General features: G+C 42.8%; 1 long non-coding RNA gene across 1 annotated transcript; it reads right to left on the bottom strand.

Moving 5' to 3' along the window:
• Window positions 1-187: 187 nt before the first annotated feature.
• LOC148899191 (uncharacterized) lies at window positions 188-12,659 on the bottom strand. Its single transcript, XR_016114700.1, has 4 exons — window positions 11,127-12,659; window positions 10,156-10,212; window positions 608-743; window positions 188-504 (listed from the first exon to the last, which is right to left on the bottom strand). It is a non-coding gene; the product is annotated as an uncharacterized LOC148899191 (long non-coding RNA).

Below are 12,659 nucleotides of genomic sequence, written 5' to 3' on the forward strand. Positions count from 1 at the left end.
GGGCCACAGGGAGGGGTCCTCTGCCCCCCCAACCTGAGAGTAGGGACCTATCATAGCGGTGTCCGGCGCAACCATGTCTGGACATTAGGGATATATAAATGGGGCCGATACGACCAGTCAGACTTTAGTTCGCTGACGAAGCCTCTTGGATAGGAGGCGAAACGTCCGAAACCTTCACTTTTGTACAGATGACGGCTGAAGAAACCTTCTCATCGTTTGTTGTATGAGGCAGTTCTAGATGAAAGAGGAGAGGATCAGAGTCCTTTTCACTAGTGGATCAGGGATGTCATGGTGAAATGTGCACGTCTGTTACAAGCTAAATGTTGAAAGCAAACACAAAGCTGTCCCAGGTAAATCTGCTTCAATTCCAAGCCGCGGCAGTTTGTCATCGGTGCTCTGCGCTGACACTTGTTCTCATCGCGGGCTCCTCTAGCCATGCATCCATCCATCCATCCAGCCAGAGTCTGTCCAACAGCACCGACCTTTCCGCTGAACAAAGCGGGGCTGTGAAAATGCTGCTCATTAAAGGCGCAAAAATAACAATCGCTCCATTTACAGGTTATTATTGTTGCAGTTTTTGTTTTTTTTCGTTGTACTCCTGACTTACCGTTTATTTAAGCATGACTTAGTTCACCCAGAAGCTGTTGATTGGATTTGAGGTCAGGGCACCAAAACCACATGAGCTAGCATTACTTGTCCAGCACTTGAGTGGATAGCAGAAGAGGGCTTTCTCCAAAGTGTTCCTTCCGAAGGTGGAGGTAAACAATTGTCCATAAGATGAAGTGAAAGAGGAGGAGCGAAGAGTCAGAGAGGTCTCAAGTATAACCGCAAATCTCTATCGACTAATTAACTGGTAGTGTTAGGTTCCACAAGGACACCCTCACACACTCCGGGCCCGATAAGGAGCCATCTGGAGGTGAAGGTAAAGATCACTCATTAATTAAGTGAGCGATCATGGCTGACTAGACTCAGTCGACTCGTAGGATGTTAATTTAGTGTGCCACACTCGGGGGATTTGCCCCGTCTCCCACTAAGACCTACACACACCCGGGAAAAAAGGATATAGTCACTTCAAGTGAGCTTCTTAGGGCTTAAATGTCATTATACGGCGGTGTGGAAACACTCCTCCACTGTACATTGTTTGAATTGATTTTGATGAGCGGTGATACAGAGGGGGGAGGGGGGACGTGTGAAGGGGGAGAATAAGCCCTGTGAAGGAGGCTGGCCATTAGATTGAATGGAGCGGGAAGCCTTTGCGGAAGCTTGCAGACTAAAGGCTGTATTGAAATGTCACTGAAAATCATTTGCTCATATGTGAAGATGCCGCTCCCAAAGCCTCCATGGGCCATCTGCCTCACAGCAAAATGCTGTTCTTCTTTAGCTCTGAAGACGGCGGGGCTGGAGGAAGGGGGATGCTTCTTTTGGCGCCACTGCGTCAAGCTTCATGTGATCCATGCTTTTTTTGTGTGTGTGTCTTTAGTTAACCCCTAATAACATTATTCCCTAGTCACGGTCACATGGAAAACAGATGAGCTTGAGAGGGGGAAAAATAGTTTTGAGAAAGGAATTAAAATATGGGAGCCGCCAATGTTTTGACTTAGTGGACAAAAGCCTCAAGGCGAGAAAGAAGGCTTGGAGGGAGCAAGAGCAGGAAGCTGTGAGAATGTCAAACATCAGTCGGCTTTACTGATTCATGACAGGGATTAAGCATCTCCAGCCTTGTTGGAGCTGTTAAGGTATTATCAAACTGCTTGGGTGTGACCGACGGTGGATCTTCAAGTGTTAGCGGCATATCAATTAGTGAGACATTAGAAAGTGAAACCGAGACAACGCTTTGGGAATACGACGTCTCTTGTTTCTGATTAAAACAACACCCTGGGATGATTTATGACACTGAAAAGAAAACAAGTAGGAGTAAAAGTGCGTAGATGGAGTCTACTTAAAATGATCTGGATCTAGGTGATTTTTTTTTTACGCAATATTCTTTTCCTTTCGGCTTTTCCCTTCAAGGGACTCAGTGTCCTCCATCTTCAGAGGTTTGATTGGCATGTCGGATGTCCTTCCTGACACAACCCTCTGTATTTATCTAGGCTTGGGACCGGCACAAGAAGACACTGGTTTATGTCCTCTTGTGGCTACAGAACAAGCAACTCTTAGAACTTAATAAAGATGAAGATGCTCAGTAAAAGGCTCCCAAACACAAAATGGTCATCGGCACAGCAACATTCAAAGAAGCACAACTATACTCACCGTTTGCGCAATCATCATTTGCGCATTCACTTCATGAAATAAAATTTAGTCCATTCAGCATACCAATTTTGTACTTGGACTCTACATGTGGAATAAATAAAAACAGGTTACCCGCATCAAATGACATCCACGATAGCCGTATTTAAAAATCTGTCGTTGTTGTGTTTTTTGTATACTTGTGTAAATAGGCAATCACATGTTAAACTTGGTTTTACATTGGTTGCATTGGATTGGATTTGCCTTTTTTAGTCTCACAGTAAATGCAGTAAAGACTCGAAAGGGTTAATCCGATCAGCCGGTGAGTGGGTCTGGCTGTGGAATAAATGCTGTTTGATCCAGGTGGTTAGCCGAGGGAGACACACCACCGGTGAGTCCACATATTGCATTTCCACGTTCTACCTTTCTGTTGATTAAAATTAAAATAATGTTGAAGTAATGATAAGAAATGATTGTGAATGAGTTGCATTTATATTCTGTGTTTCCATTTGTAGGTTTATGACCTACTTCACTGCTTGTCTACCAAACAAAAAAGAACCAATATATTCAAAACTCAATCAACAATAAATAACGAGAGTGAGTTGAGTTGTATCAGTGTGGTCTCTGGGATCCCTTTTGGTGGGAAAACGTGGAAACGTAAATTGACTGAACAGTACTTATTTTTTAAACTTAAAAAAATGAAAATAATTTACGAGCTACAATAAGACGCAGTTACTGTTTAAAGAATGTCAACCTAAATTCATCTGAAAAAACTCCCATTTTGGATTTGGATTTGGATTGGATTGGATTGGATTTGCCTGTATTAGTCTCGCAGTGGAGAAATGTACATTTCACAGCAGCAAAGTGATAAAAGGAATGAAAGTAGAAAAACAAAATAGATGAACTGCTGGAAAGGCAGCCACTCTCGCGGCGCCATCTTGAAGTCAAAAGAACAAAAAAAACAAAACAATATGACAACAAAGACAATATTACAACACAAAGACACAAAGAGACCTTCATTCTTTAGCACTTTCTGTACTATCTTTGTTACATAAAGCAGTTCTAGAGGAGAGGATCAAAGCCTCTTTTCACCAGTGGATCAGATGGATCATGGTGGAATGTGCACGTCGACAACAAGCTAAATGTTGAAAGCAAACAGGCAGCTGTAGCATCCATTGACGAAAAGAGATTCAGAATCAGAATCATCTTTATTGCCAAGTATGTAGAACACACAAGGAATTTGTTTCCGGTAGAACACGCTGCACTAGTATCGTCGTCAAAAAAAAACTGCTAAGCTATACAGTTCCATTTTGGCTACTGTTGAAAGAGTTCAAAGAAAGTTGTCTCACATTTCCTGTACCATCTAAATCTGCTTCAATTCCAAGCCGCGACAGTTCCGCATCGGCGCTCTGCGCTGACGCTGCTTTCTTCTTATCGCGGGCTCCTCACGCCATGCATACATCCAGCCGCAGACTGTCCAACAGCGCCGACCTTTCCATTGAACAAAGCGGGGCTGTGAAGATGCTGCCTATTACAGGCGCAAAAAAAGCACAACGGCCCCAGCGCTGTCTAGCGAAGCCAGTCGAATAGCACCAACATTCCTCCCATTCAAAAACAGTACTGGCATATTCATGCTGCCGAAAAGGCACAACCGCTCAGCACAGTCTCCTCCTTGATGAATGTCGTGGCCAAAAATGCTGAAAAACAATCCGTATCCAGTCCACACGACGCATAACAGCACAAGGTGACAAAAAAAGGTGACAAAAAAAGCAAGGCTCATGAGAGCACTTGCTGACGGCTGCCTACTCGGGCGCCATCTTGGACTCCTTCCTTTGTCCTTTGATTTAGTAAATACCGTAAATGAACCACGTGTAACAGACGGGAAGTGGCATTTCTACGACGGTGGTTCGCTGCTTTAAATTAGCACAATTGCTAATGATGCTATTTGATGTCTGGCGTTCATCTGGTAATCGATGTAATGACATTTTAATGTCCATTTTTTTAGCGTGGGGGATAAGGAGGGGTGAGACAAGTGACAAGTGAGCCTTTCATCAACGCGATAAACCACCTACAGTATTTCGACCATTTATCGGCATGTTTTATTTGTTGTCAGTGTTTGTATGCCGTAAAGTGTTGGAAGACCAGCATTAATCTGTCATGTGCTGCGCAGGCCGCAACTCGTCTGAGTAATTTACGCCGATTTTGACTATTTAATGTTCACGTCAGCCTGCGCAATGGCTGTGTGGTTATGTTTCACCATGGGGGAGCAGTTTATTTTTGAGTGGAGGTTAGGAAACCTGCTAATTTACTATCTTTCACACAGATGACATATGCACACAAGCATGCATCATACGCTGCACCATACGGGCCCCAAGACGTTGAGTCCCAGACAATTCACACTTCCGAAGTGTTTTCCAAGGATGCATTTTAGATTTTCATTTGACGATTTTTGAAAATATAAGTTGGAGAAAAATTTCCGTCCCTGTTTATGATGCAACTGAAGCTAACTCTGTATATAACAGTGGCGGACCGTCAAGGCCTGCAAAGCCTTCTCTGCTGGGCTAACAATATCAAAATCATGGACTGATGGTAATTATATTTTCTCCATGAATTCGTATTAAATAATTCCAATTAGTCTTTCAGCTTCTTTTGATTACTTTTTTGATGTGTGTTTTTTTATTTAACCAACCCGATTTGAGCCATCATTTATATCCAGGGTCAGAAATTTACCTGCTCGCCTTCACAATCAGTTCTTCTTCACAATGTGTCGATAAAACTGTTGCCCTAACCAATCAGATTTCAAATTGGCAACCCAAAGAGGTGTACCAAAGCCTTCTTGAAGTACTACTGATTCTGACGTAGCACTACTGAAATCCATGGCCCGCCACTGGTATATATGGTGTGTTGAGGGAAATATCCAGGACTAGCCGCCAATCAGTCATGGAACTGACACGTCCTGAAATGACACCCTTCAGTCATCAGCAAGCACCACAAGGATATCTTCAGTCTTCAACGAATTTAGCAATCGAACAATTTGATCCAATACATAATGTAAAGAGTTTAATAGTTCCCTTTAGTCAAATGGTGAGCATAGTTTTGCTTTTTTGATTGTTGCTGTGCTCATGACCATTTTGTGTTTGGGAGCCTTTTACTGAGCGTGTTGCTTGTTCTGTAGCCACAAAGGGACATAAGTCTTCTTGTGCCGGTCCCAAGCCCGGATAAATACAGAGGGTTGTGCCAGGAAGGGCATCCGACGTAAAAGCTGGGCCAAAACAAACATGCGTATCATACCTCTGAAGATGGAGGTTACTGATTCGCTGTGGCGACCCCTTGAAGGGAAAAGCCGAAAGGTAAAGAAGAAGAAGTCGAAAGTAGGTTCGTTGTCAGATGCATGCTATAACCTAGAGAACTATAAACTTGACTCGAGTCTGATTATGAGTGTACAATTGTAGACTTCGATGACCTTGAAAGGTCATATTCCCGGTTAACCATTGTACAGTAGATATATCTGCCTCATCATGGAAAGGATTGTATTTTTCGGACTACATGAACTTCATGGGTACATGTCATGAAATGCATCGTGAAGGATACAAAACATACAATCCATAAATTGCACTGAGGTTGGGGGCATTTGGGTTGCGGGGGGGGATTATTTCACAAAAATCAAGAACAGTAGCGCTTGTAATGGATTCATGTTGGATTGGATTGGATTGGATTTGCCTTTATTAGTCTCGCAGTGGAGAAATTTACATTTCGCTTCTCACTGAATAAAACTTTGTAGTTTAACTCATTCACTGCCAGACGACGCGCAAATTCCAGGACCGACAGAATATTGAGTTTTAGCACTACATAAACATTCAATACAGAGTAAGAAACTTTAGACTCTCTTCTTTCATTAAAAAAAACAGTTAATTCCTAAATTATATGGGTCTGGAGTTGTCTGAGCTTGAAATGGGGGTGGCTGTACACTTCTTTTCCTTTCGGCTTTTCCCCTCAGGGGTCGCCACAGCGAATCAATGTCCTCCATCTAACCCGGTTTTGTGCATCTTCTTCCCTCACACCAGATACCTTCATGTCCTCTTTGACCACATCCATGAACCTCCTCTTCGGTCTTCCTCTCGGTCTCCTGCCTGGCAGTTCAAGGCTCAGCATCCTTTTCCAGATATAGTCGCTCTCTCTCCTCAGGACATGTCCAAACCATCTCACTCTGGCCTCTGACTTTCTCTCCTCTAATATGAGTTGTCCCTCTAATGTACTCATTCCTGACCCTATCCAACCTGGTCACTCCCAAAGAAAACCTCAACATCTTCAGCTCTGCTACCTCCAGCTCTGCTTCCTCTCTTTTCTTGAGCGCCACTGTCTCCAGTCCAAACATCATGGCTGGTCTCACTACTGTTTTATACACTTTTCCTTTCATCCTAGCTAAAACCCTTCTATCTATAGCTGTACACTATACAATACATATTGTATGAAGCTGGAACAAAGCGCTAACATGGAAAAAAGGGAAAAAACATGGCCAGAGGTCTGGCCAGCGCTTTATCGGCGACCCCCGCAAGAAAAACCAAAACCTGAACAAATTCAAGAATGGCGTTCTACGTCATATTTTCAATTCCCAAATACATTTGGGAACAGCAGTGAATGAGTTAAAATGGCTTCTACCTTTACTAGATTTCCCTGTTACATTGTGGCCCAAGGGAGAATCCTATTTGGTTATTTTGCCGTTTATAAGTCGCAGCTATGAAAGAAGTACAGCATAGCCTAAAGTCATAAAAAAAGTTCCTAAAAAGTTAGTCAGACAATTCGATGCACGTTACCATGTTTCTCGATGTGTCCATTTTCAAGAACGAACAAAAAAACACACCAAGGCCTGGGGTAGAACAACGTTAATTCACTTTACTGTGACTTGCATTTCTATTTCAGTCACGTCCTCGAGAGCTGTCTGACCGCATGGCAATTGGCTGGCTGTCAAACCTTACGGTAGCCAATCATTTCTCCAGTGTGTTGCCCTAAAGTAAATTGTCATACATAATCATCTGTTTGCTTTGGTGTAGTGGAGTTGTTACATTATGGTAAATTGCATTCAAATCACATGAACAACGATGGCAAACCTGTTTCATTTTGGAAGAAACTACCCCTTCATTGTCCTGAACAAGCCAACTAGTTTCTCTCCAGCATCCAAAGCCAAGCTTGTACAGTCAACCAAATCTTTTCAAACATTTTATGGTTACAAAAGTTGTTTGTCATATTTTGCAAGCAGGCATGTCACTCTTGCTAACATACACTGTCAGAGTCTTACATACGCTGTTGGTCCTCTACTGACTCCAACCATGTGTGTGTATGTGTGTGGACTTGGAGGAGTGCCATGCAGCTGGAAGCCATCATCCAACCACTTTCTGTCTTCTTCTCTCCCTCATTTCTCGTTCCCTTCATCTCCTCTGTCTGCTCTGAATTTCTCTGTCTGATTTTCATTCTCCACTTTTCTGCGTGAGGTAAGAGTTGGACTTGGGCCCTCCTCTCTTTTTGTTTCGCCTCCCTACGCGCCGACCTTTGCGCTCTTTTCAGTTGAAAAATGGATTTTCCATCAGGGTTCAATTCCCCACTCTTGTCTTTCATCCAGACTGTTTCACTCTAATCAGCACGCTGTGATAATATATGTTTACTTTGCCTCTGAAGTTTTTCTCGTCTTGTTTGGGCCTCGGCGGATGTCATAAGTGATGGATGGCAAGCGTGTAAACATTGATTACATACTGTGCACTGAATAAAAATGTCACCAGAAAGCCAGAGAGGTGAGCCTGAGAGTTAAACAACATCAACAAGTGAAAAGCCAAATGAGGATGGAAACAAAACTGTGAACAATTCAGCCTTTATCGTTGTGCGCGCAAACACGCGCACACACACAAACACGCGCACACACACAAACACGCATACACGAAGGCACATCCATCTACCCATATCATCCATCCCACCCACACATACCCATCCATCCATCCATTGATCTATCCATCTGTCCATTCATCATCCAGCCATCTATCCATCCATCCATATCCATCCATATAATCCATCCATCAAACCCCACCCATCCATCCACCTTTACCATCCATATGATCCATCCATCCACCAACCCATACCCGTCCATCCACCCATCCATCCATTCATCCATCAACCCATAACCGTCCATCCACCCACCCACCATTCATCCATCAACCGATACCCATCCATCGACCCATTCATCCATCCTTCCGTCCATCCACCCACTCAGAACCATCAATCCACCCATTCATCCTTCCATCCACCCACCAATACCTGTCCGTCCATCCATTCATCCATCTACCCATACTCATCCATTCATATCATCCATCCACCCACCCACACCATTCTCATCCATCCATCTATCTGTCCATTCATCATCCATCTATCCATTAATCCATCTGCCCATACCCATCCATATCATCCATCTATCAAACCCCACCCATCCATCCACCTATACCATCCATATCATCCACCCACCCATACCTGTCCATCCACCCATCCATTCATCCAACCACCCATACCCGTCCATCCACCCATTCATCCATCCTTCATCCACCCACCCATACCCATCCGTCCATTCATCTATCCACCCATACTCGTCCATTCACCCATCCATCCATACACATCTATATCATCCGTCCATCCATCCATCTATTCATCCATCATCTAATTGCATCCATCCATCCTACCCTATCCATCCATACATCCATACACATCTATATCACCTGTCCATCCATCCATCCATCCATCCATCCATCCATCCATCCATCCATCCTACCCTATCCATCCATCCATCCATACATACATACATATATACATACATACATACATCGATATTCCCCTTCCCCCAAAAACATTGATTATGTTTTAACTCATTTTGCTAGCTTCTGGGTTTCGTTTCATCGTAAATGAGAAGTGCATACTGTAGTCAGTTTAAAAAAAAACATATTTCAGATTCCATAATAAATAAATCAGAAGTGATATCAGTTCTGTATTCTTTGAAGTCAAATACCAACCGAACCCCCGAGAAAAAGCCTGTAGTGTTTTTTAGAAATTCACCGATCATAATGGATCATCGAATGTATCACCCACAAAAAGTCAGGGAACAATAATGCAGTTTCCTGGAAGACGACCCAATGTTAATGGTGAGGCTTGATTACACGTTTGATTGGATTGTATTTCACAAGTCAACTGCTTGCTGTGAAAATAGATGTAGCTGGGCAGCCCAGTGGTTAGCGTGTCAACCTCACGGTGCGGCGATACAGGGTTTGATTTCGGCTCCAGCCTTCCTGTGTGGGATTTACATGTTCTCTTCAGGCTTGCCTGGGTTTTCTTCAGCTATTCTTGCTCACCTATTACCTGAATGAGGAACTTTAAAAAGTGATGCATGATTTTTTTTAATTACTAAATATAATTTTAAAAAAGAATAGAACCTTTCAGATGACATGCTAACAAATTGACACAAACATTCAATACAAACAACCAAATATTGGTGAGACCATCTTGTTTTCATGAAAAATAATGTCAAGCGTAAAAAGTCTTAAACCTCAAACAGGGCTTGTTCTTCCATCATTGGAGCCCAAGGATGTTGTTTACTGCACTTCCTTTGTTAATTCTGAGTGAACTTCATGGCTTTGCGTTAAACACGCACACACACACACACACACACACACACACACACACACACACACACACACACACACACACACACACACACACACACACACACGCACGCACGCACGCACGCACGCACGCACGCACACACACACACACACACACACACACACGAATCAATCCTGTGTTCTGAGGTTAAAATGTGTTCCGATTGAGGTGCAGTTGTGTGTTTTCCTACTTAACAGTGAGGTTTCTTTTCTTTCCTTGCAGCAGAAAGCCACTCACCAGGTTTGGAGGTGGAACATTACTGCCCTCTTTGGTGGGACTTGATCCAGTGAATGCCTGGAAGAAGTTGATAGTTTTGTCATCAGATTTTGTTCAGCAACAACAAATCTGTGCATCTGCTTTCCATACCTTGGTAAAACACATATTCCACAGCCTTTAAAAACGATTAAACTAAAAAAAAACACAAAAGTGCAAGAAAAAAAATCTGTGTCAAAAATGCTATGGAACACATACATTAATCTCGGATATTAAATTTGGCTGTTGACCAGTGAAACAAGTTAGGTCATGAAACAAGTGTAAGCTCAAAGTGGCATTCCTAGTTTTAGACACATGTTGCTATCATACTGCATGAAGATATTATATCAGAATAAAATGTGACAATTAACTCATTCACTGCCAGATGTGCAAAAATGTGTTTTTGACATTGTCACTCAAATTCCAAGACCCACAGAATATTGAGTTTTACGACTACATAAACATTCAATACAGTGTAACAAACCTTAGACTCTCTTCTTTGATGAGAAAAAAAGAGTTAATTCCTAAATTGTGTGGGTCTGAAGTTATCTGCGCTTGAGATGATGGTGGCTGTTCAAAATACAATGCAATGCATACATATTGGTTTATATAGCACTTTAACAACAGCTGAAACTAGAACAAAGCGATAACATGGAAAAAAAAGGGAAATGCTGCCCCCTCGTGGAAGGGGAAAACATTGCCAAAAGGTCTGGCCAGCGCTTTATCGGCACTCCATCAAGAAAAACCAAAACCCGAATAAATTTGGGAATGGCGCTCTACGTTATATTTTCAATTTGCGAATAAAATCGTCAATGGCAGTGAATTTTATTAATTCTGTTCACTAAAGTCACTTTTCTGCAACACGTATCAACAAAACATTGCAACAGTTCCTCGAATGAGTTTGTGCCATCCTCCTGAGAAAGAGTGACACACACATTCTTGTTTTCTATCCTCACCTTAGGCCTCATTTTGACAACCAACCGTTCGAAAGAAAACCAACATAAGCAGAGTAAAGGTCCAGAATGCCAGAAGACAAAGAAACCTATCAAGAAAGCCTCTAAATTCTGAGAGAGGCACAGGAAAAGGGGCAAATAGTAACACACAAACACACACACACACACACACACACACACGCAGATGGAGATGTGGCCGGGCGTCTCGCCAGATGCTCGGAGAGAAGGAAACTCGCATTCTTGTGACGGAAAGTCATCCAGTATCAGGTTCCATAGCCTGACTGAAGCTAGAGCCCCCCTACCACACACATACACACACGCACACAAATGCATGCACGCAAACACGCACAAACAAAAGAAGGCACATCATGGGCATGCATATTTGTGACCCTTTCAAGGTGAGCTGTCTGCATGAAAGCACCGGTGACTCCAGTTCACTAATCTTGTCAGATCTTTTCTGGAGTGTTTGGTATTTGCACGGCTTTGTCAGACTGGTTTGATTTGGGTTCTTGAGAAATGAACTCAAAGGAATGTGTGAGCTTCCTCAGCGGAGGGTCCGTAGACGTGGTTAAGGAGGCAAAAAGGATGAAATGGACTGGACGCTTCCCGTTTTTCCTCACCAGATGTCAGCATCAGCCAATCCTAATTTTTGTTTATGAAATGTTTACAATCGTCTTTGGTGCCGTGCCGGACAGTTTTTTTGTGGATTGCAGTGTTCGATAATGTAAAACATTTTTGCTTGTGGCCTTGAATAACACAGCCTATGCCAACCGATCATTCAAGAAATTATAAACGGTTGAAATGGAAAATGTATAGAAATAGAAAATAATAGAATTACACGGTACTAAATGGTGACCACCAGTTACGTGTGAGTCTTCAAAAAGTCATTTTCTGAGTCTGACGTGTTGCACTGGCATAGATCAGAAGATGGCGTAGATTGCAGAATGTGGGTCAATGTGAGAGGCGCAAATGGTGCCAAGATACAGGAAATAGTCACATTTTCCCAGAGTGATCTGCTGTGTGTGAATCACTGGGTGAAAGTTGGGTCATGGCAGGACATGGCTTTTATTTCGGGCAACCGATCAGGATTTTTGAGGCCTGTGTTGATGATGTTTTTTGCAACAAAAATAAATAAATTAATTAAAAATACAGATGACTGATTGATTTCTCTGCCGATTCATATACTACCATGGCCCCCAACCCCATCAATGATAAATATATTGTTCAAAATAACTATAAATAATCACAAATATCACTTACAATGAGCGGCTACACTTTTTGGGCAGCACAAATATACCAGCACGGTTTTTGATTTGGGAGGAATGTCAGTGCTATTTGACTGTCATCACTGGACAGCTCTGGCGCGATTGGGATTTTTTGCTTTGTTCAGCAGAAAGGTCAGTGCTGTTGGACAGTCTGCAGCTGGATGGATGTATGGCTTGAGGAGCCCGCGATGAGAAGAAGCATCAGCGCAGAGCGCCGATGCATATGTGGAACTGTCGCGGCTTGGAATTGAAGCGGATTTACGTGGAACAG

The sequence above is a fragment of the Hippocampus bargibanti genome, linkage group LG04 (genome assembly GCF_051943395.1).
Source record: "Hippocampus bargibanti isolate YZ-2025 linkage group LG04, ASM5194339v1, whole genome shotgun sequence".
Taxonomy (NCBI): domain Eukaryota; kingdom Metazoa; phylum Chordata; class Actinopteri; order Syngnathiformes; family Syngnathidae; genus Hippocampus; species Hippocampus bargibanti.